Below are 12,958 nucleotides of genomic sequence, written 5' to 3' on the forward strand. Positions count from 1 at the left end.
AATTTCTGATTTTAAGACATTACCATTACAGGAAAAAAATTGGCAAACTTTGTATTATATGTTAAAACACATGAACAAAAGAGAAAATTAATCATAGTCACTTGACTAAGAAAATTCTAATTACTAGTTACTATAAATCACAATGAAAATATTTCTATGGCTTAACTGATTTTAAGTCAATTTTGGACACAGATATTTATGGCAATTTGAAGTTACTACAGTATTTTGTCAAGAAGTGCTTTCTGCCTCTAAGTGCTCAAGGCTACAAGCGTGAACAGTTTTTATCAAAACATAAGGTATACTCTGATATAAGAAAATTGAAATCCACTTTGAGTTTCCTTTCTTAAAAAAAGTAAAAGTTTTTATCGGGCACTAAGACCAGTTTTAGGCCTGGTGACTTGATCTCTTGTGCCTTTGTGGGTTTCCTCCATTTGAGAGAATAAAGCTACTCACATTTTTCAGAAGTTATTTTTTCAAAGTTTACCATCAAACGTTTATACTTTTACATGTGTATACAAACCTGTTCTGCTTAAAATTGATGTTTGCAGGTATTCCGCAGCTTTTCTGTTCTTGTCGACTCTTTCATAGCACTGTTTAGCTGCTTCCTCTGAAAACCTCCTTGATGTTTTCATTTAAGTGAATGAAAGTGAGTGTTTTGTTTTTGTGTTCCTAGAGATTTTTTACTTACCATTCTTTTGAAAAGTAATACGTTTTCCAATTCATAATACAAAAATAAAAGGAAATAATGGGAAAAAGCATGATATTTACTGTTTTGTTATCTGGGTTTAAAAAATGAAATAGTTCCAATTATTTATAATAAAGCAGTATAAAATGTTTTATGACTCCATTATGTGCACTGTGGCCATTTAACATGTATATCCTTTGCATTTAATTATTCAGGATAAGACAATTAGGTAATAGGATTTTGTCTTTTAATTTTTATATGAATTAAACTCATGTAGTTTCTATGCCAATTTCTGCGCATCAATGGCAGCTTTATTTGATTTAAATAAAATTGAAAGTAACATATTTGTGCAACTACTCATTTTAAATATTTTACAAGTTTTAAAATTAGAGATATATGGAAGTATGGGTTCTATGAAAAAAATTACCAAATGTGCTAAAGTCTCAATCTTTGAAAATCTTTCAGTCTTGGATATGATAAGAAAGCTTAGCTGCATTAGAACATTAGATCAAAGCAATGGGTCTGAGTCCCACATCTCTACTATAATTGTTATGTCCTGTCAATAATCATCTTTTTTTATTTCTTGTGTTCTTTTTTTATTGAAAAATTCTTCAAATTCTATAGTGTTCTATATTTGCCAAAGTTTCACACATATGATTTAATACAATCCCATAACAGCCTTTTTTTTAACCCTACTTCTCTATTGCCCCTCCCCCCTTTCCTCTCCACAGTGGTAACCAGTAGTTTTTTCTCTATATCTGTGAGTCTGCTTCTTTTTTATTTGATTCACTAGTTTGCTGTGCTTTTTAGATTCTACATGTAAGTGATAGTATACAGTGTTTGTCTTTCTCTGGCTTACTCCACTTAGCATATTGCCCTATGTCTGTCCATGTTGCTGCAAATGGCAACATTTCCTTCTTTTTTTATAACTGAGTAGTATTCCATTGTATGGGCTTCCCGGGTGGCTAAGTGGTAAAGAATCTACCTGCCAATGCAGGAGATGTGGGTTCAATCCCTGGCTTTGGGAAGATGCCCTGGAGCAGGAAATGGCAACTCACTCCAGTATTCTTGCCTGGGAAATCCCATGGACAGAGGAGCCTGGTGGCCTACAATCCATGAGGTCAGATGTGTCAGATATGACTTAGCAACTGAACAACAACAACATTCCATTGTGTGTGTGTGTGTGTGTGTGTGTGTGTGTGTGTATAGCCCATCTTCTTTATCCATTCATCTGTTGATGGACACTTAGGTTGTTTCCATGCCTTAAGAATTATAAATAATGCTTTGAACATTGGGTTGCATGTATCTTTTCAAATTAGCGGGTTTTTTTCTTTGGGGGATATATACCCAGGGGCAGAATTGCTAGGCCAGATGTTAGTTGTAATTTTAGTTTTCTGAGAAGGCTCCACTGTACCAAAGGGTAGAAGGGTTCTCTTTTTTCCACATCCTGGCCAACACTTATTATGTGTGTTCTTTTTGATGATAGCCATTCTGATAGGTGTGAGGTGATACCTCATTGTGGTTTTGGTTTGCATTTCCCTGATGGTTAGCAGTGTTGACAATGTTTTAATGTGCCTGTTGGTCATTTGCCTTTGCTGTCTGGAAGAATGTCTATTCAGTTCTGCCTTTTTTAATTGGGATGCTCATTTGTTTTTTGATGTTGAGTCGTACAAGCCGTTTATATACGTTGGATATTAACCCCTCATGAGTCAAATCATTTGCAAATATTTTCTCCCATTCAGTAGGTTGTCTTTTTGCTTTGTTGATGGTTTGCTATGCTGTGCAAGCAAGTTTAATTAACTTAAATGTTTAAGTTTAATTAGGTCCCATTTGTTTGGTTTTGCCTTTATTTTCTCTGCTTTAGGATGTCCTGTCAATTGTTAAACGCTGAATTATTATATGACAATTGACAATAAATTCTCGGAACTTGGTGTGGAATAATAGGATGCATTTTGAATATCTGAGTTTCGTATAAAGGGAAAAGGGCATAAAGGTGGGTACCATTTTCAGCTATTTTTGCCACAAAACCAGGACTACCTTACCTAAGTTCCTCTTATATAAGCTAATTTGAAAATAAATGTATACTTCCTACGTATGTTATAAAGAATCAGAATTGACAATAAAAAGGTGCTAAAACATTGTAAGCTTAAAATGGACTTAAAAGAAAATAAGAATACGTGTGCACTTTAATACAGTGTCTAAACATCAAAACAGTAATATAAAAGTTTACAGAAGAAAATTATTAAGGCTCTAAATTAACTTGAATGTTTCCATTGGGGAAAGGTATAACAAAAATATTCATAATGAGTTTTCGGATTGTAATTATATAGCACTCCCTTTAGGAAATCATTTTATAGGCTTAATGAGCAGAATGTGAAATATTTTTAACAAAAACAGTGAGCAGCTACTTAGCATCCAAATGAAGCATTAAGAAGGTATTAAGGGTAAAGATGATTAAAGCATAAGGAAATTTACAATCAGAAAAATAAGCAAGTTACATTAATGAGAAGTACAAGGAAGTTTATATTAATAAAATTATTGTTTTTTTAAACTGCAACAAGAATGCTGGGATAATGTGCTGAAGGTTATGTTCTGTGTAGAGTATAATAATAATAATGTATAAGGAAAAAAGTGAGTAACTACTACTCAATAGTAAATATATATGTACGTGTTTTTAAAATTTAAGGAAACACACAGGCATCCCTCAATTTACACAATACGTTTTATAGAAGATTGTGTCTGAGCTTTGTTCTTTGTACACTTTAGAAGGACTGTACTTCCTGCAATTAGTGAATGCGTTGGAAGGAGGTAAAACTGGAAAAGTTTGGATCATTGAGGACAAATGATACAATCTGTTAGAATGAGGACCTGATATATACAGCAGCATAACATGAATGGACTGGATAAGCTAAATTTTGAGAGGATTTAAGGGGAAAAATTCAAATAATTCCATGATTAGATGGAAGGTGGGAAGGATCAAGGTCATTCCAGATTTTTGTCTTGGCTAATTAGAGAGAAGATGGTGCAAATATCCAAAATAAGGAACACAGGTTTCGGGGAGTGGATAATGAGTTCAGTTTTACATGTTGAATTAGAGATGCTAGTGATTCAAGCTTGCCAATGGAATATAATGAGTCTGAGCTCAAGCAGGACCAACGTGGATGATATTGGACTCTAGATTATTTAGGCAGAAATTAAAATTATTAGACAAGATTATTTCAAAAGCATATGTAGTGAAATAGATCTCACTTAAATATTTGATCAAGCATAATTTTAAGGAGCAGATAAATGACACTAATTCAAAAAGGAGATGTGAAATTACAGCTGGATAAACTAGAGAAAAATCATCGTGAGGGAATGGAGTTATAGAAGTCAGGTGAGTAGATTGCATCAATAACTGAAGATGCCTGTCCATGGGATTTCTCAAGCAAGAATACTAGAGTGGGTTGCCATTTCCTTCTCCAGGCGATCTTCTCAACCCAGGGATTGAACCCAGGTCTCCTGCTTGGCAGACTGATTCTTTACCACTGAGCCACCTGAAAAACCCGTTGGTTTAGATTAGACTTTCAAAAAGAAGGCTGAGAATGAAAGGAGTTAGGGAGGGAACTAAAGGGACAGGAGTGGCTTTTAGGATTCTTTTTTAGGATGACAGGTGTGTGAGTGTACACGCAGACTAAGGAAGATGAGCCTTTCAAGGAACCGAGGCTGAAAGGAGGAACAGAAAGGTCCTTAGATGGAACAAGTGTTCTGAGGTGGCTGAGCATGACTGAGGGAGGGAGAGGAGGTTTACTTTTAATAGGAGGAGAAATGTCTCTCTGAAGAGACTAGGAGAGAATGAAATGCTATAGGAGGCACAGCCAATTAATGGTCTCTGTTTCCTAGAGGAAGTGGAAGAAAGGGAGCATATTTGTAAGAGTGTGGGCAGTTCAATCAAACAGTGTTTGAAAATAGGTTTGACATGACCACTTAACATAATGGGTGAAGTAAATATCTAAAGGAGTCACAACTTTATCAAGTACTTCTGGTGGCTCAAAGGGCAGCTCCTGCAATGCAGGAGAGCTGGGTTCGATCCCTGGGTTGGGAAGATCCCTGGAGAAGGGAATGGCAACCCACTCCAGTATTCTTGCCTGGAGAATCCCATGGACAGAGGAGCCTGGCAGACCACATACATGGTGTTACAAAAGTCTGACACGACTGAACAACTAACACTTTCTAACGATTTAATTAAGATTGGAAATCATGAGTGTGAACAGACTAATCTACTTTTCCCAGTGATTTCATATGTGTGAAGATAGTGAAATAAAAAGCCTCTCCTAAAGCTCACTGTCTCCTCTTTAAAGCCCACCCACACTCCCCCAGACTAAATTTCTCACCCTTCTTCTGTGTTCCCATGGCATTTTATTTCTACTTACGTTAATGAATTTTCAGTTTGACTTGTGCTCCAGTCAGCTATGAATATACTTGTTCTGTGTCCAGATAATGAGCATTTGGGGTCAGGGATGGAATTTAATTAGTTTTTGTTGTTGTTGTTACCAGAACCTAACATTGTGTCTAGAACATTCTTGAATCTCCATTAAGTGTCAGATGATTTACACTTTTTCTGTTCCAGATTATAACCAGAGTTCTTATTCCGTGTCTCATTTTACATTGTGTTTCCAGGAACCAGTATAATGCAAAGACAGCTTAGATGGTGAGTAAATTGGGTTAATTGGGGCTGAGTAGGTGGAGGAATGGATAGACCCATGACACGTGAATGAAAACTGCAGGAATTCAAAATGATCTGTAATTTTTTTTTCTTGAGAGGTTATACTGTAAGAAAAATGCCTTTCTGCTTTCAACAAAAAGATTATAAAGACAATTTCTCCAAACATCAAAGAACATCAGATTATTTATATACTAATGAGAATCATGTGGGTTGCATTTCTCTCTGAATTAGACATGTTTTGTTTAGAGTGTAAGGAACAACAAGAAACAAACCATGGATCCTAGCATAACAAAAACATCTGATAATACTTGAGCTGCCTATGTCCAAACTAGTAAGACGCACAACGAGTCTAGTACTCAGAGAGCGACAACACTGATCTGAACCTCAGCCAAGGAGGGGACAGCCAAAGCACAGATGACAGCATTTCTAGGGGCAGTGGAACGAGGAAAAGGAGATGTGGGAATTTCCATTATTGTACCAAAAACCCACAAAAGCCTCTGCTGTAGTGGCTCAGCAGTAAAGAATCCTCCTGACAATGTAGGAGAGGCAGGCTTGAACCCTGGGTTGGAAAAATCCCCTGGAGAAGGAAATGGCAACCCTCTCTAGTATTGTAGGTATCCCTGGTGGTTCAGACAATAAAGAATCTGGCTTCAGTGCAGGAGACCTAGGTTCAATTCCTGGGTCAGGAAGACACCTGGAGAAAGGAATGACTACCCACTCCAGTATTCTTTCCTGGTAAATTCCATGGACAGAGGAGCTTGGTAGGCTAGTCCATGGGTTCAAAAAGAGTCAGATACAACTGAGCAACTAACACTTTCACATTAGTATTCTTGCCTGGGAAATTCCGTGGACAGAGGATACAGTCCATGGGGTTGCAGAAGAGCCAGACACAACTTAGTGACTCAACAACAATTGTATCTTCTGGAATATATTATTGCTTTTGTGAGTTTGTAGATTAAGAGTGAGGTTGAGCCACTTGGAAAAGGTGCCTGGTATGCAGACTGAGATCAGTAAAAGTGTATTCGCTGACAGTCTCTGGACCTCAAAACTGAGAATTCTAACATTATTGGTGCCCTGTGGCACTTTGTCCCCATAGGAAAGGCTGTTAACTGAGAAATCTTGCAACCTGTGATTCTCTATCAAGAGTCACAGGGTGTTTTAGGTTGCCATTGGGCTTTTGTTTGTTCACTTGTTTTGGTTTGGGTTTGGTTTTTCTGACCAGGAGGCTGTGCCCAGCTCCCACACAAGGTGACCTAGAAGTGCTGAATGGTGAATGTCTCAATAAACAATTTTTAGCAGATGACAAACGTCTGTAGCCCTTCTTTTCCCCTTGATCAAGGCAACTCTGGGATGAATTCTACACTGTATCCCAAATCTCTCAGCAGAAATGAGTTCCCGTTGCTCACACTGGCAACTAACTCGATAGCACACTATTTTGTTGTGTTATTTTCCTACCTGTCTTATCTCCAACCCTTTACCCATGTCCCTGCAATCACCTCTCAGATGAGTTACTTGCCCTCAAATCTTTTTCTCATGCTCTGCTTCAGACAGAACCCACATCAGGAGAAGTCTATGTGTATCAGGTGCATGGTTAATTACTGAGAAACAGAGATGCCTTCAATAATGTAAAGACCAGTTGAGAATGAGAACAGTCACAGAGGAGCCTTTATAAGGACAGATGGAGCTGGTGGTCTCTGAAAGCATCCATCTAAATAACCAGTTGTAAGTTGTATTTTATATGTTGCCACTGTACTTCCCTTTATAAAGTTTTGCTAAATATGCCAGACTAGAGTAAAACATACCATGGATAGTTGAGAGAAGGATTTGTGCCCACTCTGTGCTAGAGTAGAAAAGTTAAAGTGACCATCCCCAAGGCAATTTCAGGGGTGGCCCTGGAGACTGGGACGTCTCCAAGGGGGAGGTGAACCTAGACTGATACGGTTTTGAGCAGTTAAGTCCTACGGGTTTCCTCATGAGAACATGTTGCTGCCACGGTAACCGTGGACTGTTCCAGATTAAGGGAATCATCAGACTCTTTAGGGTGGCCCCTGAGTTAAATGCATCCTGTATGTACTGGTTACATTCACTGAGAGCCAAGCCAATGGCCTGCTTCTCAGTTTTATACTATTCTTCACCTCTTCTCTATTGGCACACCTCTCACTGCCCCAGCGTCATTTCCCGGCCACATTTCTACTGCTCCAACTTCATTCCTCCCTGATTATATAGACCCAGAGCATTGTTAGTGCTATCAACCTTATAACGCAGTCTGCCATGTTTATAAAAGTGATTAAATACAATCTGATTTCCCATATTATTATTTCAGTGAGAAATGTATTTGGCTTAAAACATCTCAGTATGTTTCATTGTTTTCCAACATGCAAACCTTATTTATTTTCTACAAGAAACATTTTACCAAAAATATTTATTTCAAACTGTCAGGTCCTTTTGTATTATTGCGCTGAGCTTTCTGCTCAGTGTCTCACAAGGTCAAAATCAAGGCCTCAGCAAGCTGCACACTCATCTGGAGCTTAGGATCCGTCTAAGCACTCTGTTGACAGAATGAAGCTCTTGAGGTTGTAGAACTGGAGACTCCTTCCTGCTGGAGGTGAGCCGGTGGCCATACTTGGCTCTCGGCCACTCTCAGGGAAGACTGTATATCGTTGTTGTTGTTCAGTCACTCAGTCGTGTCCAACTCTTTGCAACTCTATGGACTGCAGCACGCCAGGCTTCTCTGTCCTTCACTATCTCCCAGAGTTTGCTCAAACTCATGTCCATTGAGTCAATGATGCCATGCAATCATCTCATCCCCTGTTGCCCCCTTCTCCTCCTGCCCTCAGTCTTTCCCAGTGTAAGGGTCTTTTCCAATGAGTCGGCTTTTCACATCAGGTGGCCAAAGTATTGGAGTGTCAGCATCAGTTCTTCCAATGAATATTCAGGGTTGATTTCCTTTAGGATTGACTGGTTTGATCTCCTTGCAGTCCAAGTGACTCTCAAGAGTCCTCTCTAACACCACAATTTGATTATATGGGCTTAACCTAATCATATGAACCCTGTAAATTGGGGTCTAGACATTAGAGACAGGAGTGAAATCCATTACCTTCACAGTCCTGGGCATTATACTGGGCAAGTGCAATATGAGGTAAAGAATTTTGGGGACCAGCAAAGAATTCTGCCTCCCATAGATGAGAAGGGGCTTACTGGGTGGTACAATGGTAAATAAATCTGCCCACCAATGTAGGAGATGCCGGTTCCATCCCTGAGATGGGAGGAACCCCTGGAGAGGAAAAGGAAATGGCAACCCACTCCAGCATTCTTGTGCAGAACATTCCTGTGGACAGAGGAGCCTAGTGGGCTACAATCCATGGGGCCACAGAGTAAGATACATCTTAGCAACTAAACAACAACAACAACATAGATGAGAAACAAAGTATATAATAATGCTCTGTTTATCAGGAAATAGATCTAGTGTTTTAGAAATGGTGCATATTCAAGAAAACATTGTCATGTATTACATATGTAGTTAATGTCTCAAGAAACAATCTTCAACAGAGAATGTATCTCTGCGGATAAACATCTCATACATGAATGCTAAGTCGCTTCGATCGTGTCTGATTCTTTGTGACCCTATGGGCTGGAGCCAGCCAGGCCTCTGTCCGTGGGATTCTCCAGGCGAGAATTCTGAAGTGGTTGCTGTGCCCTTCTCTAGGGGATCTTCCTGACTCAGGGGTCCAGCCCACGTCCCTTATGCTTCCTGCATTGGCAGGCCGGGTCTTTACCACCAGCACCACCTGGGAAGCCCACAGGTCTACGTCTCAGGTCAATGTGTGTCAGAAGACCTAGGCCACCAGCCTAGCACGGATATTTACCCCAGAAAATTCTCTTACACTCTCTGATATTACTTCCTCAGATTTTAAACATGGATAATAATAACAGTCTTTGCTTGCTTTTTTTCCTTTCCTGTGCAGTATCATTGTCAGAATCAATGAGATATTTAAGCACTGTTGTGAGTATAAATCTCAATTTCACAAGCTCAGACAAGCAAGAAAGACCACAATAATTTACACTGTGATAATATAATTATATAATACATTATATGGTTTAATCAGCTTAATTTTAACTCCCCCTCAAATCAGCAAGGAAATCACTTCAGTTACTTGCGACTTCCCTATCCCAGCACAGTGTGGAGGTTCTAGAGTGTAATGGAGAGGCAAGGTCATGGAAACCACACCTCCAGTCATACTCCACATCAGTGACCCCCGAGCCACCCATTGTCCTGAGGGCAATCTTTTCCATCAGCTCTGGGATGCTAAAGGGTTGGGAGCTGGACCCACAATATATTGTAGCCTGACTGTTAATAAATCACAATCCTCAAACACGAAAGTCTTCCTCACCCAAGTTCTCTATCTTTGTGCATTTGGGTCCCACTGTCAGGAATGCCTTCAGTTTTCTACCCTGTATCCAGGGCTATTGAATATCTCTGAAACATTCTTAAAATTTTGCTCAAACATTACTATATCTTCCTTGATCACATCACCACATCCCCATGACTGTGAGTCCATACCATCTTAAAATGTATAGGAGCACCTGATACAAAGTATTAGAGTTCCTTGTTAGTGATGGCCTTTCTTTCTTACTAGATCATGAGTTCCCCAAGAGAAAGACTCTGTTAACTTGACTCTGGTAATTAACTGTTGTATGCTTTAAATTTAGCACAAAATTCAACCATGTAGAATGTGGTACATCAAAATAAATATTTAATGAAAGAATTTCACCATTTTCTCTCCCTTTTTTACACTCTATATTCCAGTTTTATTGAACTTTAAGTGTATTCTGTTGATCTGGTCCTTTCCTTCCCATGCCTTTGTATATTATGTCTCATATTATGCATCTGATATATCATATACATTATACATATACATTATGTATATGAGATTGCAGGCAATACTAGGAAGTGAAATCCTCATGTTGAAAAGTGATAAATGAAGGGAAAGAATTGTGATTTTTTTTTTTTTGCCTTTTCTGGACAAATAATACCTCAGAGTTGATGGGAATATTTCTCTTCCTAGAATGATAGAATTTCAATGCCATCATTTTATGTTCCCTGATGAGCTAGTGGATCTAAGCAATGGTTGCTGCTGCTGCTGCTGCTGCTAAGTCACTTCAGTCGTGTCCGACTCTGTGCGACCCCATAGATGGCAGCCGATCAGGCTCCCCCGTCCCTGGGATTCTCCAGGCAAGAACACTGGAGTGGGTTGCCATTTCCTTCTCCAATGCATGAAAGTGAAAAGTGAAAGTGAAGACGCTCAGTCATGTCTGACTCTTAGTGACCCCATGGACTGCAGCCCACCAGGCTCCTCCATCCATGGGATTTTCCAGGCAAGAGTGCTGGAGTGGGGTGCCATCACCTTCTCCAAAGCAATGGTTATTGACATTAATAAAAATAATGAACTAAACACCATATAACTCCTATTTGAATCACACATTGTTTATGAAGCATTCTTGCCAAAAACCAAACCTGAATCCTATAAAACTCTACATGTAACTATCAATTTACAGAAATTTAAAAAATGGGCAGAGGATACGAACAAACATTTTTCCACAGAAGACGTACAGATGGCCAACAGACACATAAAAAGATGCTCAACATTGCTAATCATCAGAGAAATGCAAATAAAAACCTCAGTGAGATAGCATATCACACCTGTCAGAATGGCTATCATCAAAAATACTGCAAATAATAAATATGGTTGAGGGGATGGAGAAAACGAAACCCTAGTCCACTGTTGCTGGGAATGTATTGAATTGACCAAAAATTTCCATCAGTGTTTAAACAAAAATAAAAGACACATTCTTCATTTTCACCAAGAACTTTATTGAATAATGTATTCACAGTCTTGTTTCACTACCTTCTGCCATTTTTCAGGCAACTTCTTAATTCCGTCTTCCCAAAACCTGTTGTATTTTTGAGCAAAGAACTGTTCCAGGTATCTTTTACAGTCTTCTATGGAAATGAAATTTTTTTCCATTATGAGAATTTTGTAAAGACCAAAATAAATGAAAATCTGAAGATGCAGTGTCTGATGAATGTGGCGGATGAATCAGAACTTCCTAGTCAATCTGTAATAGTTTTTGCCCAGTCATAAAAGAAACATTCAGTATTGTATTATCCTGATTGAAGATTATGCATTTTCTGTTGACTGCTTCTGGACACTTTTTGTGGAGTGCTGCTTTCAGTTGGTCTAATTGGAAGCAGTATTTGTTGAAATCAATCATTTGGTTTTCTGGAAGGAGTTCACAATGGAGGACTCCCTTCCAATCCCACTGTATACACAGTATCACCATCTTTGGATGAAGACTGGCCTCTGGTGTGGTTGGTGGTGGCTCATTTCACTTGCCCCACAATCTCTTCTTTCCACATTATTGTACAGTATCCATTTTTCATCACCTGTCACAATTTGTTTTAAAAAATGGAATGTTTTCATTATGTTTAAGTAGAAAATCACATGTGGAAATACAGTCAAGAAAGTTTTCTTCACTTAACTTATGTGGAACCCAAACATCAAAGTGACTAACATAACCAAGCTGGCGCAAATGATTTTCAGTGCTTGATTTGGATATTTTGAGTATGTGTGCTATCTCCCACATGGTATTACATTGATTGTTCTCAATTAATGTCTGGGTTTGATCACTATCAATTTCAACTGATCATCTCGACTCTGTAGCATTGTCCAGAGAGAAATCATCAGCATGAAACTTCAAAAACCACTTTTGACACATTCAGTCAGTTACAGGACCATCTCCAAACACTGAACAAAATTTTTTGTGCCTTTCCATTGTATTTTTAGCTTTCTTGAAATAATAAAGCATATTATGCTGAAGAGTTTTTTCTTTCATCTTCAATATGAAAATGGCTACACAAAAATTCACCAACTCTGATAAGTTTTTTTAAATGCACACTGATATGATAACTCTCACAATACAGTCTAAGAAAATCACTTTAAATGAAGTTAAAGACAAATATGCACTACTAGAACCATCTTACTGTAAAAAAAACTGAATGAGCTTCTTTTGGCCAACCCAATAAATTGATGCAGCCACTATGGGAAACATTATGGAGATTCCTTAGGAAATTAAAAGTAAAACTACTGTAGGATCCAGCAGTTCCTCTCCTGGGCATATATCTAGAATAAAGTGAAACACATTTGAAAAGATACATACAGTCCATGTTCATAACAGCATTTATCTACAATAGCCAAGATATGAAAGCAATTTAAGTGTCATCAATGGCCAAATGGAGATATATATATAGATAGATATAATATACATGCATACAATATTAATTTACATATAATGGAACATTAGATATATTATATATAATGAAATATTACTCAGCCATAAAAAAGAACGAAGTTTTGCCATTTGTAATAAGATGGATGGACCTGGAGAGTATTAGGCTTAGAGAAATAAAGTCAGACATAGAAAGACAAATACAGTATGTTATCATTTATATGCGGAATCTAAAAAAGAAAACAGAAGAATGAATATAACAAAACAGAAACAGACTCACT

This window comes from Bison bison, unplaced genomic scaffold (assembly GCF_000754665.1).
Source record: "Bison bison bison isolate TAMUID 2011002044 unplaced genomic scaffold, Bison_UMD1.0 scf7180017864491, whole genome shotgun sequence".
Taxonomy (NCBI): domain Eukaryota; kingdom Metazoa; phylum Chordata; class Mammalia; order Artiodactyla; family Bovidae; genus Bison; species Bison bison.